The following is a 14,474-nucleotide window of genomic DNA, read 5'->3' as shown; positions in this document are numbered from 1 at the left end:
CCCAGTGGGCTGCAGACCACACTTTGGGAATCACTGTTGTAGACTTTAATATAAAGTGGTACAATTTCAGCATGCAAACCCAGACTCTAGAGAGCTTGATGAAGTTTACAAATTCAGGACTAAATTCAGTGTGTGTGTGTGTGTGTGTGTGTGTGTGTGTTTGTGTGCGTGTGTTGGTGGGGAAGCAGGTGTAGGAGGGACGGGGAGTGATGGGGTTTCCCTCTCTGTAGTCTGGCTGCAGACCTTTCTGAATAGCCCTGGGTTCAGAGCCTCGTTTGTCAAGTGGACAGCTCTGCCTATGGCTCTGATACTCCTTGTGTGAGTGTGTGTGCGTGTGAGTGTATGTGTGTGTGGAGGGCCAAGTCTGAGGAGAGAGCATTTGCATATCCTGGTACCCAGCGGTTCTCCGGCGCCCTCTCAATCAGAAGATTTTGTTTGAATAATGCAAGTTATGGAAGATGGGATTCATTCATGGTCAAAAATAGCAAAAGCAGAATGAAGCCCCTCAGGTGTGACTGTGTGTGTGTGTGTGTGTGTGTATGTGCTCAGTTTGCGATGATGTTTGTGAAAACCTATTACAGCTGATGGGCCAGAGAGATAGCCTGCTCACAGCTTTAGCAGCTGATGTGTATTTGTGTGCATTATGCATGGATCACAATCTACAGCGATAGCCTTGGGTAATTAGAAAAATGCTATCACACTATTTGCCTACAAGATCAATTTGTCAATGTTTCTCCTGTGATCAAAGCGCAAATCTCTTTGCATATAAATGTGGGGCATTAACATTAATAGGCCTGAATGTTTTCTGTCGAGCTCTGTACCAATATACAATACTTGTTTGTGTGTTCTTATGTGTGTGTGTGTGTCTGTTCTAGGCTATTATTATCTACTACCAAGGGCCCCCTCTTTAATGTTTGGCTGCACAATCTCAGTGGGGCTCTATGTGTCTGTGTGCAGATGTGTGTCTGTCTGAGTGTGTGATATTCATCAAGTGTACCAACAGTGTCAGCAAAGACTATCTGGGGACCAGTCAACTACCCAATGAAAGATGCACCTGGGTGTTTTTCTCCCAGTCACAGCGAGAAGGCTTGATGTATTTGTCTGGTATCCCACAGCTGTGTGTGCATCACCCTGTGTATGTGTGTCTCACACTGTTGTCCGCACAAAGAAATAGATTTCATATTCGCTGTGGCTTACCTGCGTTTACACCCTCTCCCTCGAGATGGATGACTCTTGATGCTCCCATCACGGCTTGTGTGTGGGGGCGAGCGCTCATGTGAGAGGGAGTGGTGTACTGTATTCTGTACTGTATGTGTGCGAGGACAGAGGACAGAGCACGAGTGCATGAGGGACGGAGAGCAAGACAGGGTAGAATAGCAGCTGAAAATTTTCACATGCTTCAAGAATAAGTGCTGAGGGAATGTAAAAAGTTCGCATTTTCTCCTGTTTCTTCCTGTCTCCCTCACTCTGGATTTATTTTTAGTATTCATGTTCATGTATTGTGGTTATTATAGTAGTTCAGACCATCAGCATGTAAGTGCCTTTCATCACATTAGCCGAGCAATGAATCTTACCTTTGTAAAAATTCAAATATTTGATGCTGAATTCCAAAGAATGGTTTAATGTTGGATCCAGCAGGTTTCTGAAATACCTAGTTTTGCTATGGTTTGATGCTATGATTTATTAAACTTTAATTTTTCATCCATCCAACCATCCATCCATCCATCTTCAGCTTATCCAGGGCTGGTGGTGGCAGCAGGCTCAGTACATTTTCCAGCTCCTCCTGGTGCTACTGTACGGTTAACCCTACCCTGAGGCATTGCCATATATGATATATAATCCCTGAAGATTGTTCTGGGTCTATTAGTATGTCTCCACGAAGGGTTTTGACGCTTGCCAGCATTGGATGCCTGAGCAACAGCAGGTTACACCCTCTTACAATCATGCAAACATTGCTGGATGCAAAATCTGCTCCTGCATTTCAAACCAGACCAACATGGCAGCTCCTTTGGAAACTTTGTCTAACCTTTTGAAAAAGGTTTACCAAATTGTTTCTGACATTTTATCATGAGATATGAGCTATGCAGTTGCTGAATCTGCAGTTAAGATCGACAGTGGTTAGTTTGTAGCTCGGTTGCACCCCATGTACTTAAGGCTGTTGGCCCTCTGCAGCACCTGCCGGTTTAACACCAGCTTGCGGCCCATTTGGTGCACATCATCCCCTCTCTCTACTTCCTTTCCTGTCATATCTTCAGCTATCCCTGTCAAATAAAGGCAAAAATGCTCCAAAAAAGTTTGGGAAGTTTTCCAGTGGCAGTAAGTCAGTACAAGTAGCCTAGACTTTACCTTTCTGCCAGTGAGCAGTGGCAAATGTGACACATCTCTCAAAACACCCTGTCTGACTATCAGAGTGCACTGCACAGCTGCTTGCATAGGCAATGAATGGGAAATAGGAAAATTGTGGATCATGTGGACACGTACCTTATCCTGAGGTCCCTTGTTGGACATGTCTGCGAAAACCTTCGAGCAGAGGCACCAGGATCACCTTTCCTTTTGATGTGAAGGTGCAGTGGCTCTGCTTCAAGCTCTCTCCAAATGTCTGAGCTCCTCAGCCTATTGCTGAGACCAATCACAAGCTCGCGAATAGACCGCATCATAGTCTGAAATGTCACTTAAATCAGGTACTATCCAGGTGGAGTTCACAAACCTACTCTACAGTTGTAACTTTGTTTGGTTTACTTCTTGTACCCTGTAGCTTCAATGCCTGGTTCTGCTTGCAGTTTATCTCAGTTGTTATATTTGGGGTTATTATTTCATCTTTGAAAAGCTCCAGAGCCACAGACGACATTATGCATTGGTTTCCCAAACTCTGCTCTCCTCCCAAACTAAATAAAACTGAACCTTCTGTTTAAAATCAGTGGAGTGAACCTTTAAGTTTGTAAGTAACTCTCCCAAATGGAATATGGCTAGTTAACATAGTTCAGCAAGACCAACAGAGTGATGATGCATGTCTAGTTGAACAAAACAAACCACATTAAGTACATTTCAGTCGCCAGAATACAGATAAGCTTTCATGCATATCATATTCATATTTTAGGCTTATCAACATCTTTGGAGTAAGCAGCTTTGCAAAAATAAGCTGCTCAAACGTGTCAGCAGGGGGTGCCCCTATGTTTGAAAGAAAAAAAATGCAGAGAAAATGACCTGTTGGGTGTCCCTATGGTAGATAAAACATGCAGTGTCCTCTTCAGTGGCAAGAAGACCTGGTAAAGTGCTCTCTAGAGTGCTCTCTCAGTGGAGAAAACATGATGTTAAATATTTAATAGTTGCCTGTGTGTTTTTATTATGAGGGGTAGCAGTTATACTATACTATACTATGAATCTGAGTCTCATCAAAAACAGTTTTTGGAACTAAATGAATCGCAACTTGACTTTCTGTGCACTGCTGCCCAGCTGTATGCAGCCACTGCCCTTTCCATTGTTTCACCTCTGCACCTCAGACAGCCCGACTCCAGCGTGGAGCTGCTACATTTGTACAACCGACACAATTGATTTGACAGCACAGTTTACTGTTGACCGATGCTTCAAAACACAACTTGTGGACCCTTTCAGGTACACATCACTCAAAGATTAACATCCAATGTTCCTTCTCTCCATCATCAGCAATCTCTTGTCTTGACAATTCTAAAGAACACAGAGGTTTTTCCTGCATCCCATCATCTCAGCACCAGCAGCAAAACTCATCCGTCATCCTAAATGCTATGATCTCGTCGTTGGTTGTCATGCATTTGTTTTTTTTCCCCCCTCTCATTATATTCTGTAGTTTCCTGTTGATGTCGTACCCACCTCCTCCTCTTCTTCCTGCTCAGTGCTGTCTTGGGTCCGTGTGGTATTTTGACGTTTCGCTCCTGCTGAGAGATTAATTAGTTATCTACCTCTGAGATGGGTGTAGGAACCTCATGGCATCCTTCACTTTGTCTTGTCTTTTCTCTCTCTGACTCTCATTTTTCATTTCCTTTCCTCTTTTTTGTACTTATCTCTTTTTTTGTTCTTACAGTCTGAAGTTCATTGCTCTATCAATACTGTAGCAATGACGTCGGACTCTAACCTCTGCCTAAATCTAATTCATTCTGTCTTTGAATGTGGTGAGAAAACAAAAGTTGATAGATGTCTACTTTATGCACTTGAAGGAGGCTCTGTTATTGAACTGTTAATCTGTATTCAAACCATGAGCTTGCCTACAAGGCTTACATGCTGTATGTACAAAGGATGTAAAGCATAGGTCACCAGAGACAAAAGCATAAGCCTTTGTTGATAAAAGGATCAATCCCCCTGCTGGAGGACAAGATCAAGACGGTTCAGAAAGATTTGTAGTGTTATTTGACACATTAGAGGAACGTTTGAGCTCAGATTTGTGTCACATGAGCAAAGAAAAGGGGCATTTTAAAAAAAAAAAAATGTTTTTCCCTTCCTTTTCTTTTTAAATTAGAAGTAGATGTCAGACCCTTAGGTTGAAAGCACTTAGCACGCAAAAATACAGCTTTACATAATTTTCTGGTCTTGGAAAAACTAAGCTGCAGCAGTTCCCTGCTCTTACTCCATAACTAACAGCACTCTATTTTAAACTTTCATGTGCTTCCAGAGTGAGTCCACAGCAGAGTAAATGCTGTGGGCGGAGGTCTTGTCAGGCTACGTTAAGAGCTGTGGTAAAAGAGAAGACAGCAACGCAGCCGTCAGTTCAGCTGATGAGTTGCATATTTTACGCTATATTCGGTTAACATCTCTTGTAGATGTTTTTAGAATGTACTCCAGCTTTACAGGACAACCATTTAAATTCAGCACAAATTCCTATGATATGAACGGGTATTTAGAGACAACCACAAGTTGGAAATTGTGAGTGGAAACGGGCTGGATGGAGAGAAAAGGCAGCAGAAGAGGTCTTTCTCCTACAGTCTATTTATACTACAGGCCTGGTTATGTTGCCTCCTTCTCATGCTATGTATAAAACTAAGCTAGAAGCCTGCAGTATAGGAGAAATACAGTGTATGCTTAGACTATGTATTTTTTTGGAGCTTCTGAGTCATTCACTTTGCATGAACTACTTGAAAAAGGTTGAAATATTGATGTTTGTCTACATTTTCTGTTTTTTTTCACACATTACAGTCTGTGGGTGCAACACCTTGCCAGCCAAGCTCTCTTATGCAGTAAAGGTTGAAGGTTTAAAGACACCCTGCAGTAAATACTGAAGTAAAAATCAATCCAAATGTTCTGTGATGTATTAACTGATACAACAAAATACCAAGTAACAGAGTCGCATGCAGGAGGATGTTGACAGCTGTTCTGAAGTAGAAACATTTTCTCTCTCTCCTGTATTGCACCTGGATCAAAAACCTTTAATGGGATTTACCAGCAGGATACCTACAGCGCATGACAGGGAATGTAAACTCCAAGGAAAAATGCAGAAATACTGTAAGTTAAATAGCATTTTTATATCAGCGGCATGGATAACAAGGCCTTTATTTGTTTGCCTGTTCCTCAGTTGATACTAACTCAAAACCTCCTTCATATGTGGCTGTTAAATTCAGTTTAATATTCATTGTCACAGCACTAATTCCATCTATACAGCAAGAGACAAACCAGGGACCCTATTTTACTGGCGCGTAGCCGTTGCGCTGGTGGCGCAGATGGTTTTGCTATCTTACACAACTGCCATTTTTGCCATGTCTGCATGAACCAAATGCACTTGCGTCTGATCTGGGTAGCTAGAGTGGGAGGTCTAAAAATGAAGCCAAAATGAAGGCATGGCCCGGGGCATTTGCTATCTTGTGTTTGGTGCATTGGTGCAAAAACCATTTGCAGAGCCTGCTAAAACCTGGTCGAAGGGCAAAGTCTGTGGTGCAATAGGTCTGAACGCACAAGATAGTAACCAGCACGTATGCCTGAGGCACACACACAGATACATTCTAATAATAATAATGAATAAAATAATAAAAATAAAATAATGAAACACCTTCATTTATGTTCAGTCTTTTCCCCACACAGGATTGTGGATTGGTTAAGTGTCATTTGAACATATTTTCTATCAGCAGTAAAGTGTAAATTTAACAGTTAGAAGTTAACAGCGTGTGTGTGTGTCTCACCCTCAGCTGAGTTGTGCACACACATATCCACAATCACAAAACACCTTTTATTTATGTTAAACAGCTGTGCACGCATGTTAATGAGGGCACTTAGGCACACCTGATAGGCGATAGGACAGCCTAGGATACCCCTGCGCCCCTGGCGCAAGACAGCAGAGGTGGATTTGGACACATTTGGAATAAATTAAATCCATTGTACTTCGTGATCTCTACTTCTGCTTTAGATCAGCATAAGATAGGCCCCAGGTGTTTCATGTTAAGCTACCTAAATAAGACTCAACTCTTTGTCCAGAAAGATCACATTAAAGGTCTTGTAGCCTTCTCTTTTAATGTGGAAGCATCAGAAAGTGCTTTGTTGACTTAATATTGAAGAAACATCTAGAATTAATTTAACTTTGAAAGCATTATTTCTGTTAATAAAAACACAATAAAAGCACATTCCCATTGCTGTACACCCATGTTGTTTATGTTTTTGCTGCCACTATTGTTGCAGCCTGTTTGTGTCATGCATGGTTTACTGTAAAAAAAAAAAAAAAAAGTTTTTGACATTCCCAACATCAGCCCACAAGTCATCACATGGCAACTCAGAAAAGGAAACAGTAGACATGCCCTATATAGAGCATTCCTGACCATTCCATTATTAGAGATTTGGCCATTATCAGGACCTTATATCATTTGTGTCTGGCCCACAGCAGCCTGATCAATTTCTCATGTGGTCCTCCATGAAAAATAATTGCCCACCCCTGTGGTATAAGAAGAAATTCAGAAGAAATAAGACAGGATGTTCCTCCTGCCCTTCTCAGTATGTTGCTTTGCTTGTTAAGCTTTCCATTCTTGCACATATACAGTTTAACAGGGTTGGGACAATTTAAAAATGTTTAAACCGCTTGGATATAAAGCAGACCGGTTATACTGAAATTTACCACTAAGTGTTCACGTGACTCAGGCAGTCCTGAATGGAACATAATGACAACCCATGAATTAGAGTAGAGCTGCAAGTAAGTATACATGTTCCTGCTAATTTTTCACTATAGACTTGTCAAAAAATTAAGAGGTTCTTTTCATTGAAACACTGCAGGACTTTTAATTTGACAAAGATTACAGTACAATTTCTGTCTGACAACTATAGCTTCCTCACTAACATAGCAAACAGTGGGGACAGGACTATATTAGAGTTATACTGAAAAGGGAACATATGGAACATTTCAGTGACTTTCCTTGTTTTGACAGCCTAGTTTGAAAATTATCTCCACACCACCGTCTGCTCAGCTGTTATGTGTACTCTGATACAAGTGCTGCAGAGACCACCCACATTTCTCACGATGCTTACTGGTGATTTATGTTGGTAATTGCCATTTTTGTGCTGGTTTACGGTTTTAAACATGACTGGTGTAGCAATAACATTTCTTGAGAACAGCTGTATTTTGCTGTTTTGTATTTTGAGACTTTTGCTCTAGCTCTTACAACAAATGCTGGAAAGATAAACTGGAAACTTAACCAATCCCCCCTGACAACGTCAATGGTGGGAAATTTACCATGCTAAATTCTTAATATTTTTAAAATAATTTTTGAAACATTAGTCGAAACTCAGACCAGAATCTGCATCCCTACAGTGGGGAAATTAACTAACTAATTAATTTAGTTTGGTAACGATGCACTGCTTGGTCTGGGAAGTAATGCTTGGTTACTATTGGTAGTTAGTTTGCTGGACAGGCTAATGAGCATAGCTTACAAAGCAGATGAACAGCTGTTTTCTCTTCTCCCAAGCCCTTGTGTATTGGGATTTAGAACGGCCAAAAACGCTTGTACTGCAGCGTCACGCACACCACTACAGAGGCACAAAGCTCGACAGGCCTGCCATGCCAAATACAACTGCGAAGCTATGATTGGACAGTTGCTGATTTGGGGAGGCAGTCGTGCTACTACTGTTGACATGGGCATGTTGTGACACCTCCCTAAGGACAATGATTTGTGTTTACACACACAACAACCTACATGACTAAGATTCACTGACCTCCATGTTGACAGGAGATTTTCAGCTTCAATGTCACTGTGACTCAGAAAGCTCTACTGTTGTAGTGCTCGTGGCACAGCACAGAGGCTTTCCCTGCAGACATGTGGACTCACTTCACCAGCTGTGTAATCTAATGATTGCTCCCGTGGTGCAAGTAATCTAAATGTGTGTGTGAGTGTGTGTATTAGTGTATGTGCCAGAGCACTAGCATGTCAAACACTGCTGTACACCACACATTGTGTGTACAGTAAGGTGTATTTGTACACCAAAATAAGAGTACAGAGAGTACTCTGTCAAAATCATTTTTGTTGCATCATGATTTGTGTGAAGAATGATCCAAAGATGTGTCGAACATATGTGACATACACTGGAAGTACAAGGGACAATTTACCCCCTTTTACACTTGACAAGAAGACCAGTACCGTCCTGCTTTTGTCTTCAATGGAAAAGGGTACAGCTGGGTCAAATGACTCTGCAGTGGTCAGGGGTATTTATCTGATCAAGCTACAGTCGACAATGATTGAAACATGATATGACATGAAACATGAGGAGTGTGTTGAACTGACATGTTGAATGTCTGTAAAATGGTGGATAAACATTTTATTTCCTTTAAATTCTTCACAATAAAAGTCCCCATGAAACAGTAAAATAAAGCAGATACCTGAAAGTACAAACAGTGACACAAGACGGTACGAGGGCACGTCAGAACAAAAACAGAAAAGTAAACTTGCCTACTGGCAGTAGATGAAAGGGTCTATTGTTTTTTAGCAGGTTTATCAATATCTAAAAAAATCTGCATATACATGTTCATGTTGGTGTAAAAATGGAATATGTTTTTGAGGGACAATATGTTAATTTTCTTTCGTGTGTGTACACATATGAGTGGTTTGTTGTTATGCACGGAAGTTTGCAAACTCCTGTGTATGTGTTTGTCTTTATATACGGATGTTCATCCTTGAGTGATAAATCCAAATGATAACCTTCAATTTTCAATCAAGCTGATCCCATTAGTGCGGAGTGCGATAAGTGTAGCTAAGCCCTAGTGTGATTGCAGGGATTTGAGCTTTAGCAAAAATAATTAGAGATGATTACTGTGCACTCACACAGGCGACATCCCCTCATCCTTTACTTCCAGTCAGGAGACCATGGCTTGCTTCTTTTGTTGAATCCTCTCTAACACAATAAGACAAAGCTTCACTGAGATTACTTTCATGCCCAATTTTCCTTCCCTTAAGATCATTGGCTGAAAATGTGTTTGTTGTTGCTCTTTTTGTTTTTGTGCTGTATTTACACCAAGACGGATGGGACAAAACATCTTTTATTGCATCCTCTTCTTCATCCTTTCATACAACCTTTCCTGTCCACTGTTGTTTTTTCTCCATTTCCTCCTCCTTCTGCTCTCTTATCTCATCAGAATACCCTTTTCTTTGTTCTTTTGCTCATTTGCTGTAGACCACTTGAAAGTTTGAAGAACCACAGTATCCTGTTGTCTTTCTTTTCTTTCAAACTTCAAATTTCAAAAGAATATACGAACATCTCCCAGCTGCCTTTTTTTTCTCCTGCTAAAGGCAAAGAAAACAAACAATTCAAAGGTCATAAATCAGTAACTGAGAGGTTCTATGAACTGTATATTGGATGGTATATACATGGCTTATAGATGGGTTAGAGGGAGAAGATTGAAATTGATTGTTAATGGTTAAGATCCAGATCCTGCGGCCGTGTAGTGGTTATCGATCAGGCGCTGTATTTGTGCCCCAGGGGTTCTAGGTTTGACTAGGGATGTCCTTTCATGTAAACTCAAAGCAGTGGCAACACAGTATGTGAACATACACACAGAAGTTGGGGATCACATGTACATGGTGCACAAAGAAAATCCTACATCATCCCTAAACCCCTGAGAGATCCTTGTGAGAGCAATCAATACAAATCTGTGGTTGAGTCTTAACACGCTTTCTCAGGGCACAGCAGGGCAGACGGAAAGCACCGAAATGAAGAGTGGGAATGAGGGTGAAAATGAAGTAATCTCAGCGGCTATTTCACAACTATATCCCGAGAAACAGCCAAATATTCCGCCACTGTGGTGTTCCAAAGATTTCTGATAGATCTGTCCCTTTTCACCAGGAAAAAAAAGGCCAGAGAAAGTTAGCGAGCGTGCATTATCCAAAGGCCAGTGAGCACATTTTGTGAGTAAATGCCATGTGTAAATGGCTCCATCGCGCGCCCCTGTACTTCTGCCATGCCATTTCAGCTCTAAAGGGGGGGGGGGGGAAACGAGCCCTTATTTCCCCTCAGGCCATCAGGAGCTGGCAGATTGGTCAGGTGATTGCATGATTGACAACTTAGCAAGCTTGCCCCACAGTCTGCCAGACAGCCCGGAGGAATGAGAGGTATTTGTTCTAAGTGGACATACAGTTGTTGACTGAAGGTTTGCTGCTGACATTTGCTGCAGATTTTTATGCCTCTGAGCACACAGTTCCAAGGATAATTTAGATTTCTATGTAGTCTTTTATAAACCCTGTGTTTCGATGCAGACTTACAAATGCAGTCTATAATGTAGATGTACTTACTGCTGAGGTAGCTAGTTTCATGTGAGAGAATCTTATGGAGGATCTTTGCCAATACCAGGTTTTGATAAGGAAGAATATTATGTAGAATAAAAAGGATTATAAATCTGGCTCTGCTGCATCGATTTTGATTCTTTTCTTTTTAGACAAACTTTAGACACTAAGTTGATCTGTCGGTGGTCCTCCACTTTGGTTTAGACTAAAGACCAGATCAGGAACAACAGGATCAATAGCTGTGATATTTTGTAAAGACATTCACCCAAAGGATCAGTTTTGTCATTGTGATGCTGACATGGTATTGGGATAAGTTGATAAGTTGGTGTACTATAAAGAGTGACTTAAGGAGCGGGATGGAAATGGAGTGGGTCAGTCACAAGACCTTGTCCTGTATGACACCAAAAGTCAGTTTTAACATATGTTTAGACTTACTTGACTTATTTTCATTTTTATGCTTCCGCCACCATGGCCAGAGACAATATGTTTTTGGGTTGTCCGTCAATCTGTCCAATTCTCCTGAAAGAAATATCTCAAGAATACCTTGAGAGAATTTGTCTGAACTTTTTCAGACCCATTTTTATGAACACAATATCTCAGGAACACTTGGAGGGATTTTGTTCAAATTTGGTACAAACATCCACTTGGAGTCAAGGATGAGAATTTGGTAACTTCCATATTGCCAGAAAATACACTTAATACTTAAAATAAATAATAATTAAAAAAAAGTGACCAAGTTTATATAGGCAGCAAAACTACTTGCCTAAATACAGCCTCATAGTTGCTAGTATGATAGGACACTCTTAGTCTTGCTGAACTCTCCATTGTGAGTCCAACAATATTAACGAAGTGCTGTGCACTCAAATCAACTGAGTAATCCTTTGAGGCAAGGATCTTCAACATTTTTCAGGCCAAGGATCATTCAGCTGATAGAGAGATGGAGCATTAGCGATAGTATTTATGCTAAACTTTAGCTCTAAAGCCAGCAGCATTTGTATCAAGGCTAACGTTACACTTGGGATAATAAAACAGCTAATTGGTATGATTCAATAATAGGTAGCTAACTAGCTGGCAGTTATGAACAGGTGTGTTTGTGTATTTTCAGACATAATTTTAATTAGAAAGGAAATTAAAAGATTGTCAAATAGTAATTTTAATTTAATTTTAATTCATACATCTGCAAAGTTAGTGACATTATACTGATTAAATGTGTTGGCTGCTTAACTGTCTTTGCTGTACTTTTAGGACACAAACAGAAAACAACAACAAACAACAGAAAGATTCAGCTAAAACAGTCAGCAGGACATCAGGAAAATGCCATGTGTAATTCCTTGTTGGGAAACACTGATACCTGCCTCAAGATGACTTTTATTCTTCCACATTTCACTAGTTTACAAAGAAAGTTCTGGTAACAAACAGCCTCTCAAACCAATGCCAGAAAGGATCCTCTTTATTTGTATAGGTCTGGACAGGCGGAGCTCCAGTCTCAACAAAGTGCCATTCCTCTCTCTGTATTTCACAGGCCACTGACCAGCCACCACTTTCATCTGTGAAAGCAGCTGCTATCTGTTCCCTCATTCCACTCTTCTTCATCCACGACCCCATTCTCTCCACGTGTAATAGTCTCCTCTCCTCCACACAACGTGTAGCTTCCCTCTCCTACAGCTCGTTTATCAAGAGGAGGGGGAAGCCTCCACTCTATGGGCTTCCCAGGGGAGGAGGGGGGACGAGACGGAGGGAGAGGGGAACTGTTGATGGCTAAAGGATGGGGGACTTTCACATCAGGGTGGCTGTGGTTTAGCAGGATATGAGAGGTATCACTGATGATGGGTTATACTCAAAATCTGCACAAGCACTGTATAAAAGTATGTCATGCAAATGCCTCCGATGCCTTTATGCAACTTATTTAGGGTTGATTTTATGTTTGTGTATTTTTTTTCATCTTTTTCTTAGTTGATTGTATTTTATTAGTTTTGATTTGCATGCACTTTTGCTTGGTGTTAATTTTTCCCTTCTTGTATTTTTGTTGATGTACTGGTTATTCATCCTTAATTAGTAACTGGATTGTTTCCACCTGTGTTCTCCCTAATGGATTTGAGAGGCATTTTGCTGAGCCAATCCCTGAAAGACCCACGGTAGCAACAGGCCTATGAGACAGCTGAAAAGTTGTAGTCAGCGGCAGTGTGTAGGATGCAGTGACTTAATGTGGTCAGTTTAAAGTTGCTCAAAGCATTTTTTAAGCCCATACTGTTTGTTAGCAAACAATTTACACACCCAGCGGGCTTGGAGCAACATTAACATTTATTAAGGAGTATGTGTCTGGCCTCCTAACAAAGGTAAGTTTAATATCCACTCTCCTTTAAGGTCTGTTTTGGTTCCACATACTCCTGAGAAAAGTATCTAGCTCCTTAACTTGATAAATGCTGGACTTTGTTCCCCAGCTAATTGTTAAATTTGTCTGCCTGCCATTTGGTGCTGAGTGCATAGTGTACAGCGGGTTTATCAGAGCAGTGAGACTGAACAGCAGCCATTTTGACATGAAATAGTAGGGTAAACACAGGTGTTAACAATGATGCTAATTAAAGTTCTGTCACAGACAGGTCAAAGTGAGTCAGGGTGCTGCTATTGTGCATGTCCGCTCACTGGAAAAGCTCTGCTGCACTAAATGGAATGGGATTTAAATTAGCATCATTGGTAGCACCTGTGTTTACCCTCCTATTTCATATCAATATGGCTGCATCGAAAAAGGTCTGCCGTTAAGTTTATTTGTCTGCAGTTTGGTGCTGAGCAGATAGTGTACAGTGGGTTTATCAGAAGTTGCTTTTGCTGACAGCCAATCAGCTAATCAATAAGTTTATTTGTCTGCTGTTTGGTGTCGAGCAGATAGTGCATAGTGGGTTTATCGGAGCAAAGACAATGATGTAACTTTGCAGGCTATAAAACCAAAACAGAGAGAACAGGGGCTGTCAAGCTGCAGAGTTGGTTGCTAAAACTCTGTTGGTTTGTCACTGTGAGTGACTCTGTAAGTTTTACATATAGTCTTCCAGCTCATTGTTAAAATATTAGTGATTAGTAGAGTTTAAAGGGAATGAATTCAGGCATTTGTTGAATCTCTATATTAAAACATACTGTAGATGTCATGTGGAGAACAGAGGGTAAGAGGTTTTTTAAAAGTGTCTGTTCAGCTCTCAGTAGTTTTGTAGATTTTAACTGTGGTTTGAGGTTTAGATTCTCCCCTGCATACCTGTTTGTACTTTCAGGTAGAAATGCACCAATACCACTGTTTTTCAGACCGAGTATAGGTACAAGTACTTACATTTGGGTACTTGCCAATACCGAGTACCAATAGGAGTTCTTAATAATGCCATTAAAGTTCTTACAGTAACTTTTAAAACATGTTTTATTTTCATTAGATGGTCACTTACTAAATGTAACAAATCACTGTTGCTGTTTCGTGCTACAAGTGTAACCATAGTTAACTATACACATTACATTTTTAGGTTATTTGTAGTAGGTTATTTTACTGATTTTGTGTTCCTTATTAAGCTGTGCAGTTTACTGTGTATGTGATATATTTTAGTATAATAATTTCACATTATTATGGACTTGCAGAATTAAGTTTACTGTTATAAATGGTGTTATATATGATCATTATTTCATTATCATTTTCATTTTTTTTATCATTAATTTTAACTAGTATTTTTTAATTTTAATATTTTAATTTAAAATTAAATTTACATGTGTAGTATCTAAGTTTCTTCT

General features: G+C 40.4%; 1 protein-coding gene and 1 pseudogene across 2 annotated transcripts in view; both read left to right on the top strand.

The window, feature by feature from the left end:
• Positions 1-14,474, top strand: part of LOC146315354 (uncharacterized) — an 84,761-nt pseudogene that overhangs the window by 62,288 nt on the left and 7,999 nt on the right.
• Positions 12,921-14,474, top strand: part of LOC146315353 (A-type potassium channel modulatory protein KCNIP2) — a 156,352-nt gene continuing 154,798 nt past the window's right edge. For both annotated transcript variants that reach the window (XM_084735861.1, XM_084735865.1), the window contains exon 1: positions 12,921-13,048. The gene's annotated coding sequence lies outside the window, so the exon portion shown is untranslated. The remainder of the gene's footprint in view (positions 13,049-14,474) is intronic.

This window comes from Lutjanus erythropterus, chromosome 14 (genome assembly GCF_056507025.1).
Source record: "Lutjanus erythropterus isolate fLutEry1 chromosome 14, fLutEry1.hap2, whole genome shotgun sequence".
Classification (NCBI taxonomy): Eukaryota; Metazoa; Chordata; class Actinopteri; order Lutjaniformes; family Lutjanidae; genus Lutjanus; species Lutjanus erythropterus.
Note: the sequence above shows the minus strand (reverse complement) of the source record. Positions and strands in the feature narration are given on the sequence as shown.